The 11988-nt window shown below is 34.9% G+C and overlaps 1 long non-coding RNA gene across 1 annotated transcript in view; it reads right to left on the reverse strand.

The window, feature by feature from the left end:
• Positions 1-6894: 6894 nt before the first annotated feature.
• The window catches only part of LOC145681579 (uncharacterized), a 498825-nt gene continuing 493731 nt past the window's right edge, over positions 6895-11988 (reverse strand). The window contains exons 2-3 of the long non-coding RNA XR_014130822.1: positions 9582-9774; positions 6895-7246 (exon numbers count right to left, since the gene is read on the reverse strand). This is a non-coding gene — a long non-coding RNA (uncharacterized LOC145681579). The remainder of the gene's footprint in view (positions 7247-9581; positions 9775-11988) is intronic.

Consider the following 11988-nt stretch of genomic DNA (forward strand, 5'->3'; position numbering starts at 1 on the left):
ACTTAAAAGAAAAAACACCTGCGTTTGAAAATCTCGTAACATTTTGTTTCAAAGATTGTGCAGCATTTTGCGATTTGTATATACATAGTTACTACCATAATAAGGTGTGTAGTGTAAAAAATGTTTATACATCATACACTTTTCTACGGAATATCATTACTACAAAACGTATTTTCAATAAATTCATAATTACAACAATTGAGGATATATGAAGTTTTTGTGAGAGGCGAGGGGACTCATTATAAATAGGCCCCAAATAGTGAGATGTGAGGAGACTCACTTTAAATAAGCACCGGAATAGTGAGAGGCGCAGAGACATTTTAATCAAGCATCTCGTTACAATAAGTACAGAAAGAGGTTTCAAATCGGTCTACAACCTTCTCGCAGTAACCCCTGCCAACTATAATTGTTCTTGGCTAACTGCAAAGCATTTCAAACCAGAATTTTCTGTAAGTGTAATGACCATATTGGATATGCCATTTTGAATTTTGTAATTTTGACATCAGATTCTGAAGCAGCTGTCGTAAAACTCCCCTGGCAGTGTTTTCTTCTAGATCAAATGATTATTTTCTGTCTATGCTTGGAAATCACCCCTAACTTTCAAAAGGTGGTTTCTACCCGCACCATTAAAGAAATAATAATAATAAAAAAAAGAACGTGTCGACTAATTTTCTAGGGTTTACAAGTATGTAAAGTTTCAATCAAATCGATGAGTTACACTTCCGTAAGTGTCCTTGTGAGCAGGAAGTGATACCGCAGGTATCCATTAGCGTCAGGCAGGCAAGAGATAGAGCGCATTAGAATAAATTAAAATACAGCATTTAAGCTCTGCAAATCAGTAGACATTGGACATTCTATATTTTTTCTTGGCAGAGCTGCTAACCAGAATTTACGATTAAAATAGTTCAATAACTTATGTTTTACTCAGTATGAACATTAGACTCTCTTAACTAAGTAATATGAAACACATTATTATTATTATTATTCTTTTGTTATCCAACCTTGGATGTAGAGTATTTCCTACTAGTGTTAAAACTATGCAACATTTCGAAATCTAAATGAGTTATTATTATAAAATTAGCTTTGAATAAATTAGTGATCTTACAGGTCTAAAACTTAAAATGAAATGAAATCTTTCAGTTTAGCGTTCCACACGATTATGTCCTTTAGGTTAAGGGAGACGATTATGATTAAGGCAGGTGAATGATGCTGAAAGAATTGGTGGAATGAGAATGTGGGAAGAAACGGGAGTACCCCACGGACACGATATTGTCCACCACAAACTTACTTGGCCTGGGATCGAATCAAATACCGCATACCATCGAACCAAATACCAATGTTCATAAACACATAACATTGGGTAAATTACTTTTTACAAAAATATTCACAGGGAGTAGTTTATTCTTGAGGCATTTTTTAAGAAAAATTCTAGAAAGTTGGAAGTTGGTTTTGTTATATTTAATAAATAAATATTTCATTAGTAATACTATTATGTTGCATAAATAACTTTGTAGAAATAACCGCAGGGTGTAGTTTAGTCTTGGAGGTGAGTTTTCTTTCTTTTGAGAATTTTCTCAAATAAAATCCACGTATTTTTTTTTTGATATTTTATAAATAAATAATTCATTAATAATCCTACTATAAAGCACAGTCATTTCTAATATAAAGGAGCGAATATTTCGAACTCTCCAGTATAGAAAAACCTTTTCTTTGCGATATTACAGTAACTTGTGAAACGACTAACAGAGGGCCCCAGCAGGACTTTATAAAAGTCAGTCTCATTTCGGCATTCATGTAACCTCAATACACCTTTATAAAATGTGATGTTGGGTCCCTGTTCTTGATATTGTTGAAATATATTCTTACTAGGCCCCAAACAAAGCCCCCCCCCCCAAATTATATATTACAGGTCTCTTTTTTACAGAATTCCGAACTGTTATAATCTTTTAACAACAGATATGGACATTTTTTCGGGCTACCCGGTGTTTGAAAGAACAATTAAATGAGTTCTTGCGAAATAATATTATTTTTGTACTATTTGTTCACACTTTTCCCCCCTGTTTGTTATCATTTCCGTGTCTAAAATGGCGAAGTTATGCTTGTCTGGGATTTTTTCAATAAATAAATAAATAAATATTTCGAGAGGGCCCCGGCAAGAATTCTTGCCCTCCTGCCCTGGCCAGTCCGAGCCAGCTGATCAAATATTCACTTTAGTGGCTAAGAACTTGTTATTTTTGCATATTAAGAGTCTTCATCCCGGCGAAATTAAAATACCGCTAATTTTACAGTAATTATGTGATATCTTCAAATAGATAAAAGATAATTGAAATATGGAACAAGAGCGCCCTAGACAATATTATTTTGCGTGAGGTACCGTTATCACAAGTCACCTAGTGGCTTTCCGTTTTCAGCTGTTTAGAAACGCGAAAATAAATGCCGATTTTCAAAATGGCTCGAAATCGAAAGCAGATAAGTGAGTCGTGATAGAATAATATTGTCTAGGGCGCTCTTGTTCCACATTTCGATTATATTTTATCTATTTGAAGATATCACGTAAATACTGTAAAATTAGCGGTATTTTAATTTCGCCGGGATGAAGACTCTTAAGCATTAGCTGCTATTTTTGTTAGCACGGTTAGTTCTGTGGTTCATTAAATTCCTTCACTGGGGTCGACCTGTGCTTCTGCGTTTGAATCTTTCTTCCATCAATTGATCTTTCACCATACACAGCTGCCATCCTTTCGTGCATCGTCTCTAAAGATTCCAACTGCCGTCTTCTACTCTCGTGGATCTAACTCCAAATCAACATAATTTGCAATTTTATAAATCGGCATAATTATTATTAAAATATCAACTAACATTAGTGTGATATTTTAGAACCTTTGCATAGCTACATTAAAATTAGGATAAGGCTTATATTGTTATACGTTTTTATTGTAAAATACTGACATCTTGATACGAGAGCGAACCAATAAGTAATGCACAACACTTTCTATAGAAGAAAATGTAATAGGTTACACATCAGCAATGTGTGCAAACTATAGGCTTATATTAAAGTTACTTTTCACCATAACCGATAAGACTATCTACAAACTTCTCAAACCGTGACAGAAGTTTTACCATACCCTGTTAATAGAAGTCCTCTTTTGAGAGTATAGTCTTCTGTGGAAAACAGATTTGACTTCGTTTTCGGAACTGAGATATAATTTAGATACGAAGCGAAATTTGAGTAAACCATTTTCATTATCTTTTGAGCATGCGTACAATACCGAGTTTCGAGACTAGACTTGAACTCGCCTCGAGTTTCGGTCTTAATCTCATCTGGAGTACGTCACGATACGTTCAGCTTCTATCTCGTCTCGATTTATAAATATCCGTCTTAGTTTTGGTCTTAATACCGTCTCCCTAATATGCTGTAATCGGGAGAAAATGAAACACCTGCTTTGATTCTAGACGAAAAGAATTTTAAAAGTTTATATTTCGAATCACCTTTGAGTTAAAGGGGATGGAAATAACCATTAAGCGTTCGGGTCCAAATGAAATCGAAGACCCGGAAACTTACATCCTTGTATTGTTTGATTTTGTAATACGATACTCGTTAACAGATGTTGATAAGAACGTGTATGTTCGAGTAACAACTGACAGCACTACCTCGAAGTTGAATAAGACAATCTATTTCTCTCATGGAAACGCAAATTGGAATTGAACCCAGAGACCCTTTTCTTTATAGTAGAAAATACCCTCAATAGTAACGAAGAGTTCCTGATTGGTGGTGATGTCATGTTTAAGGTCCATAGTTTGCATCTCCAAAAGGGAAAAGACGAAATCGAACCATTAAGAAATATCCTCCATTGGCTGAATTTTTTAGAAGACAAATTAATTCCTATGGAGAAGGATCTTTATTTTAGAAACGGCAAAGGCTGACCAAACTCATTGCCAAATGTATGAGTTGAAGAACAATTCAAAACACTTGTTAAAACAAGCAAGAAAATTAGCCAAGAATTTGGAAATAAATGCACTAGATCAAAACATGTGAACTCTCGAAGATGCCGAAATTTTTTAACATTACCTAGCATCCAAGTACCAAATCGTTGTATACGAAACAAATCTTAATAGTTGAGAATTTCATGTGTTTTTTCCACACATAAAGAATTGCAAACAGATATGCATCTTATATGAGGACAAGCATTTCCAATTGGTAACCAGCGGACGTAATCTATTGAGTACATAAGGATTTTGTAAATCATGCTTGCAGGAATACAATAAATCTCGGATTTATTTCTTTTAGTGACCACTTACTATCACCTATTTAGTAAAATTGTTCATTCTTGCATTATGAAACTTTTTACGAACCACCAACATCCCCTCGAGATTTATAAACACTTATCTGCTATAATAATAATAATTGCACTAAAGGAGTATCTTCCAATATTTTAAATTGGTCTGTACACAGTTTTAACTTTGTAATAGCGTTAATCAGTTCTTTTGTAACATTTACCGCTCCCCCTCCGCATTATCAGAAGAAATGTTTAGTATTATTGCATTGTACTGCAGAGTAACTATTTTAAACATTCTTAGACAATTACGACAGTAAGATTCACTTGTATGCTGTACATTCAAAGAACAAATACTTATTCAAATACCTTTATATGTACATGTACTAGGTTACACATCTCTGATGCGATGGTTTCTGGTTCGATCCCCCCAACACTCATGTCTTCATTCGTTTCATTCATCCACTTGTCTTAAAACGAGTTCTTCATACTTATTAGAAACAAAGATTTGAGTTCAAGTTCTTAAGACCATTCATTTTGTTGGTATTCATTAGCTTTAGCTATATGACGTACAATGCATATTAAGCCTAACTTTTGTACCGCTTATTTATCACTTATGTAGTGTTCAAAACAGAGAAGCTATACAAAATTTGGAATTGATCCTAATAGTTTTTTAGTTTTCCAAAGATTTGTTGACAAATCTACCAGCACGTTACCCATAACTCAGTATTGTTTTGAGGAATTCATTTGCTATTTTGTATTCTTTCGTAATTTTTTATGGATCGCTTCCGTAGGAATCTCAGCTTGTTTCTATTAACAGAACACTCTGTGTGTGTGAACGTATAAAGAAGTCATTGTTAAAATTGTAATTGAATATACAAAAGCATTCAAAAGTTCTTGAGCAATATACATGTTTTCATGTAACCAGTTTAAACCATGGTCATATACTCATTCAATTCCTATTGAATCTCAAGACCAACATGTTGGGAAAGAAATAAATTATCTGAATTATCAAATTGTTGTAGAGAAAGAATAAAGTATTTTAAAGATAGGGAGATGTTTTGTAGAAACATGGTGCTTACTGAATTCAAACTTTTTGCAGACTGCAATGGCTCAATGGTAAAGTGCTCACCTCTTGTGCATCTTGTTTTGAATGGCATTCATTTGTCACCATCGACTGTCTCTCTTAGCTTAAAGGACATAATCATGGCACGTTAAACTGAATGAGCAATGTGGGTTAAATGGTAGAGCATTGATCTCACATTCAGGACAATTCCAAACACCATCAGAGCTCCTCCGTGGGTAAGTGGTTAGCCTACACACCTTTGGCGTTGAGGGTTTGATTCCCGGCGGAAGTTTGTGGTTCGTATCCAACATTAGCATGCAGGGCCACTTCTCGTGTAGCCTCACTGCTGAACGGGACGATAAACTCAAATACAACTCAACTCCAAATACCACCACTGCTACTGACTATCTTAACTGAAGTTTTCCCCAATCCTACCACGCAAATGCTTTGTTAAATAGATATCTAGGATGTTAAATAAATAAGATCGTTTTCACCTTTCCTGCAAGCGCTCCAAGTTCAAAGAAAAACAAGCTACGTTTTCTTCAGTTAAATGTTAGAATGGGATTCTACATACAACTTATAGCCTGCTTTTCTTCCTTCCTTTTCCAGGAATACATATTTCAAACTAGTTGTTTAATCATACTTCACCTTTAATGGGTGGAATTAATGGTTCGGTTCTAGCTTGGCCAATTATTTCAACATGTTATGACAGTTTTGGATCTAGTGTATTATAATTGCAATGGACAATATCGTGCTCGTGGATTTTTTCTTGAGGTTCTCCCGTTTCCTCCCATTTTCTTCATTTAACCATTTCATTCGTCTTAAAAATTAACTTTTTAAAACTAATCTGATATGAGAAACCCTAACTGTAAGAGGTTCGGTGCAACTGTAGGACGTAAAACTCAAAGATTTCATTTTATTTTATTTTCCTTTAAGTATACCGTATTTGAAACAATTTTTTCACATTACCAGTACTAACTATACTAAACAACCAACATTGAGTTGAATTCATATCATTAGTTAAAAACTTCGAACAGTTTTCTACAAGAGAGAGTAAAATACTGATGAAAAGTACATTATATGAAAAGAATTAATGAACTGATGAAAAGAATTAATCAGTTAGCATTGAGAAAATATTACTTCAATTATTATTGAAGCGATATGTGGTTCGGATCCAAAATTAGCCTGTAGGACCACGTCTCGTGTAGCCTCGCTGCTGAAAAGGGGCGATAAAGTCAAAATCCATCCATTCATCAAAAAAATACCATAATTTCGAGTAAGACTCTACACTTTGCAGTCTTCGAAAGAAAAAACCTTATGTTTCCTGCATAGAATGAATTTTCATTACACAATATTTACTGATTGTATTTTGATTTAGCTTCAGTCTTACCATAAAATACAAATTACACATTTATGAGTATGTTAAGACTGTTAAGATTTAAAAAGAGTAGAAATTCAAAAGAAAGAAAAAATCTTTTTTCCCTAGTATCCACAGAACAATCATTTATTTACAAAATATATACAAACTTTTTCATTTTTTAAAAAGCCCACAATTATTTCACCCCATCTTCCTCTTTATTCCCCACTTCCTTATCTTCCTTTTTCTTCTTTTTTCTTTTCCGGTTCTCTCTTTTGCCACTCCCGCCTTTCTAAGTCCCATGATAAGCCTAATATGGTTTCAGGATTCAGTTCTTTTTTAATCTTTTTCATTGCATTTTGTAATAGATACACATTTACACATATATCACATGTATGCCATTTTTCGGTTTTCTTTTTATTTTGACGACAAGCATATGATAAATAATATGATTTTCGTTCCCCACGATTTTCTATTTTTCACGGCAGTAATCATTTGCTGTATACTCTTCAAATTCAAAGAAGATTAACCCTTCCTGCTCCATTTCTTCTGTAAATAAAAATAAAAATGCTATTAGTCCAACATATTTTCTACAATAAATAAAATTATAATTACTATTTTCAATGTACACAATATGAAGCTAATATCATTAAAATTATCTCAGTAACAGTTGGTAACATTAATCTTCCATAACTCTCTGTTATTTTTTAAACAAAAGCTTATTATACGAACCTAAAATATCAGTTGGTTTAGCGTACAAAACCTATGTAAAACCTTTAGCGTGCAAAACCTATGTACGATTTTGGGCGGTACTTCATGCGCTTCGCATTGTTGGTAAAAAGAAACCCACAAGAAAATTTGTTGATGTCTGAAATGTATGTATGATTCTGGGCGGGAGTGTCACAAGAAAGTTTCAATGTTGTATGAAACCTAAGTTTGATTCCTGTTGGTACTTCATACGGTTCGGATTGATCCTCATGGATCTACAAGAAAGAGCCTTACTGCTGAACGACACGTTAAACTGAAAATTAACTCAACTCAATCTTAGCTAAAACTTTCGCCGGTGCATAAAAGCTAAATTTGAATCCCAACAGGAACGCCCACAAAAAGTTTCGCGGTCGTGAAAAAATCCTATATTTCAATACTAGTGAAAACTCATATGATTGGAATTCTTCCGAACAAACAGTTTTGATGCTATAAAAAACAAAGTTCATACAGAATTATTTATTAAAAAGTGGTAAAGCGTTCACTTTATGTGTCTGGGGTTCGTAGTTCGATCCAAGGTCGCGCCAACTGGACAAACACCATATGCATGGTTCCCTCCCACTTTCTTCACATACTGTTTCAAGAGCTCTTATAAAAGCTAAACTACATAAAACCAGCACCGTCTCCTTTAACTTCTCAAGTATAACCGCAAACGTAAAACTAAAAGATTTCATTTCATTTTATTTATTTATTAATTTATAAAATATGAGTTGAGTTGATTGTGAGTTTAACGTCCCGTTCAGCAGCGAGGCTATATGAGACGTGGACCTGCTGATTAACGTGGAATCCGAACCACATGAGCTCCCGCTGGGAATCGAACCCGGGTCTCCCACGCCAAAGGTGCGTACGCTAAGTCACTTTATAAAATACACTCACGATGGTAAACAAAAAATAAGATTGTTTCGAGTAATTATATTACTAGATGTTAAATAAATAAATATGTCTTTATAACGCATTTCTTGGAATACACCATACTTTTATTCCATTACTACTTATATGTCTTCAATAGATAGTCAAAATACAGAAAATATTTATTTCATTATGATTAAATACATAGCAATACTCTGACAATAGTAATCCTATAGTAAATCATTAATAAAACCTATCATATATACCAACATCTTCAGTACCACTGACACCTAGTGGCAGAATTCTGAATTAGACATTAGTTGGGTGGTGGATGTTCTTCAGTGCTGACGTGTGTAAGAATGTTCCGTATAATTCTATATTTAAGGTGAGTATATTGCTGTTTATTTCAATAAATAGTGTATGGGCATTACTTGTTTCCAATGCATTTTAAAGAGTAAGCACACATTTGCTATGTCAATCTTAATGTGAGACACATTTCTTTTCTTCACCACTAGTTATTACTAACAGAGGCACATGTCTTTCATGCGCTAAGTTTCTATCGCCCACAAGATTGAGGCATTTTCAATACCCCTATAAAACTCCATGTATGCTCTGGTGATCTTAACATTACGTTGTACTATTGAGGTGAATACTGTTATAAACGCCCCCTTCTCGCAGTATTGTGATAAGTATTCAGTTGGGGGGACCCTACTAGCAACAAACTGACAAGGGCATAAACGGCCTTCTTTCAGTATTTCAATAAGTATTCACTTGGGGGAGCATACTACCAACAGATACGGGCATAGAGGCCCCTCTCTCAGTATTGCAATAAACGTTCAGTTAGGAATCCTATTACCAAAAAAAAGACGAAGTGAATAGTCTTCAGTGAGGCAAAAAGTCTAGGGGAAATTTACTGTTTAAAAAGGCGGGCAAAATGCCCTCTCTCTCAACGAGGCAAGAAGTGCTCACTTTGGGGAAATCCGCTATAAAACAAGATGAATAGCGCTCACCGAGGCAAAAAGTCTATGAGAGACTTACTGTTAAAACAAGGATATAAATCTCCTGCATGTATGTGTACCATAGCTTCCTGCGTTTTCTTCCAAATCCCAAAATCAACCATAATAACATTTCATATGTTTAAAATACTCAAGTCCGTATTTCATACATTTTTTCAGAGAGGGTTCTCGCCGATGATTGTCCAAAGACAAACGAGCATAAAACAAGCTCTATCATTATTTTTCTCACCAAAATACGGACCAATATTTCTTACGTCTTGGAACAGGTCAGCGTTCATTCCGTATCGCAAATGTTGCAATGGGATTTTCCCCGCAAGTCCAAAGGGATCCTCGAACTCCACTAATATTTGTTTTCGAATTCCATCACGCAGAACCTTTTCAGCAACACCAAACTCCATTATTGGTTTGTTTAAGATCTCATATGGTCAACTTAGGAACTACAGGAACCTGTAATGAAACACAAAAAGAAACTTAGATACCTATGCATTTTATGCTGCTAATAACATAAGCTAAAGTACAATAGTTTTGTAATGTTTTTAAAGTAGGACTTATTTTAGAGACATCCTATATATATAATTATCCTTTTATTTAATAGTATTGTTGCTTTTAAAAAATACTGTTAATTTTTTGTACTTTTTATGATAAAATCTTTCCTGGTTCAATCAGTTCTTGGTTGAATTTAGAAAGGAGATGTTGTGGTTGTGAACTTGTGAATAGATGTAAGAACTTTCTTTTAGAAAAAAAAGTATCGTGGAAGGCAGTAGTCTCTTTTCTTCTATGTCTCTTTCCTTCTATTACGAAAAGAAAGTCAAACTTATTTGTTAAATCTCCTCTGAACACTCAAACATGTAGATATCAAGACAACAGAACGCTTAATCATCAGCAACAAACCGAACTTCTGTGAGAGTTTGGGTTGTATAAGGAGCAGGCGATCAGTAATTATTTGTGAATAATTAATTTTATTCATTTTACAGTAAAACGATAAGATACAGTAATAATTATGTAAAAAAACATTGTATTGCCGTTAAATTTTACTTGTTTGTGTAAAATTTCAGAGTTTTAGTTAGTATATAACTGCGTGAAATTTAAGTTGGAAGATTAGACTATAACAAACAAACAAATTGAAAAGCAACCTAATAGAAACATGGTAATAGAATCAGATGAATCTAGACTGTCTACTCAGTGCATCATTCTAATATAATCATGAATCTCCTTCCCACTTTCTCACTATATCTGTACATGATCCTTTACAGACACAAGTGAAAGACAGGAGAACTCATAAAAGGATTGAAATGTTAAAGAGAAACGTATAAACGTGCATTTTAATATATGCTGGTGTGAATTAGTGTCAAACTTGGAAAAATGATAGATGATGTCAAATGGAAATATTGTTTTCTTATGGATCAATATCCACATAATCTTTATTGCTGCTTTACAGGTCTATGAAGTTCCCGGCCTGCAATAGATTTTGCGATTCAGATTAAAGCAAGGCGCCTGCTATGTGTAGCTCTTCTATTAGTTGCCCAGCACAAGGATTCAGCTTTTTCAACACTAGCGACAGTGTTAATCTCATCGGTTCAAACCGTTCCTAAAACGTTGATTAGAAAAAATAAGGAAGATTTTTTGAAACTTTAAACAAAAATTTGCAAACCTACACACAACTAACTTGTAATCGATCAAAGAACACGGCACGTTTCTAGACCTTGTGGTGTCCGAAATCTCATTGTCGAAAGGATTTAGCTACAAACATACGCTTACAAGTACATTATAACCATCTTCCTAATATCTGGTATGTCCACCTTTGGCTCGTAGTACAGCAGCAATGAGATTTGGCATGAAAGTAATGAAAATTTGGTAGCTGGCTGGAGCAATGACGCACCCCATCTGCACACACAAGCCACTTAGTTCCTTTAAAACCGCGAAGAGGGTCGATGAGCTATGATCTGACATTCAATAACATCCCAAATTGGGTGAAATTGGGTTAAGGTTGGGTGAATTTGCAGGCCATTGAAGCAATTGAAATTCACCACTGTGCTCATCGAACCACTGTGCTCATCGAACCAACGTTGGCCTTATGGCAAGGAGTGTTGTCCTGTTGAAAGATGTCATTGCCAGTTGGAAATATTGGCGAAATGAATGAGTGTACATTATCAGCAATAAAATGCCGATAGCTAGGATCCGTAATGGTGTTCTCCACATATATTGCCGGATCTATGGATCTATGGATGACAATGTCAAGGTTTCCCAAGTCATAATGGAGCCGCTTCCGGCCCGTCAATATCTTACTGTGCGCGTCTCGAACAGCAGTTCCTCTGGAATACAACGGATTCTGATCTGGCCATCGATGTGATCGAAGGCAGTATCGTGATTCGTTGAACCATGCGACGTTATGTCATTGTTCTGCGGTCCAAAGATGATGGACATATGCACATTCTAGTGATTATCAATGATGCCGTGAAACCAACATTGCTACATGTGTGGGATGTAGGCTGCAAAGTCCCATATCTAACAGTATATGTGAACGATGTTCTCAGACAGTCTAGTGCTTTGTCCGCTGTTAAAGTTTGCTGTTGATTGTGCCACAATTTTTGCTCTAATGTACCAACCCCAACTGTATACGATGTCCAACATTTTTATTTAGATGTGTTTTATATCTTGTGG

This window comes from Thermobia domestica, chromosome 3 (assembly GCF_964235325.1).
Source record: "Thermobia domestica chromosome 3, izTheDome1.hap1.1, whole genome shotgun sequence".
Lineage (NCBI taxonomy): Eukaryota > Metazoa > Arthropoda > Insecta > Zygentoma > Lepismatidae > Thermobia > Thermobia domestica.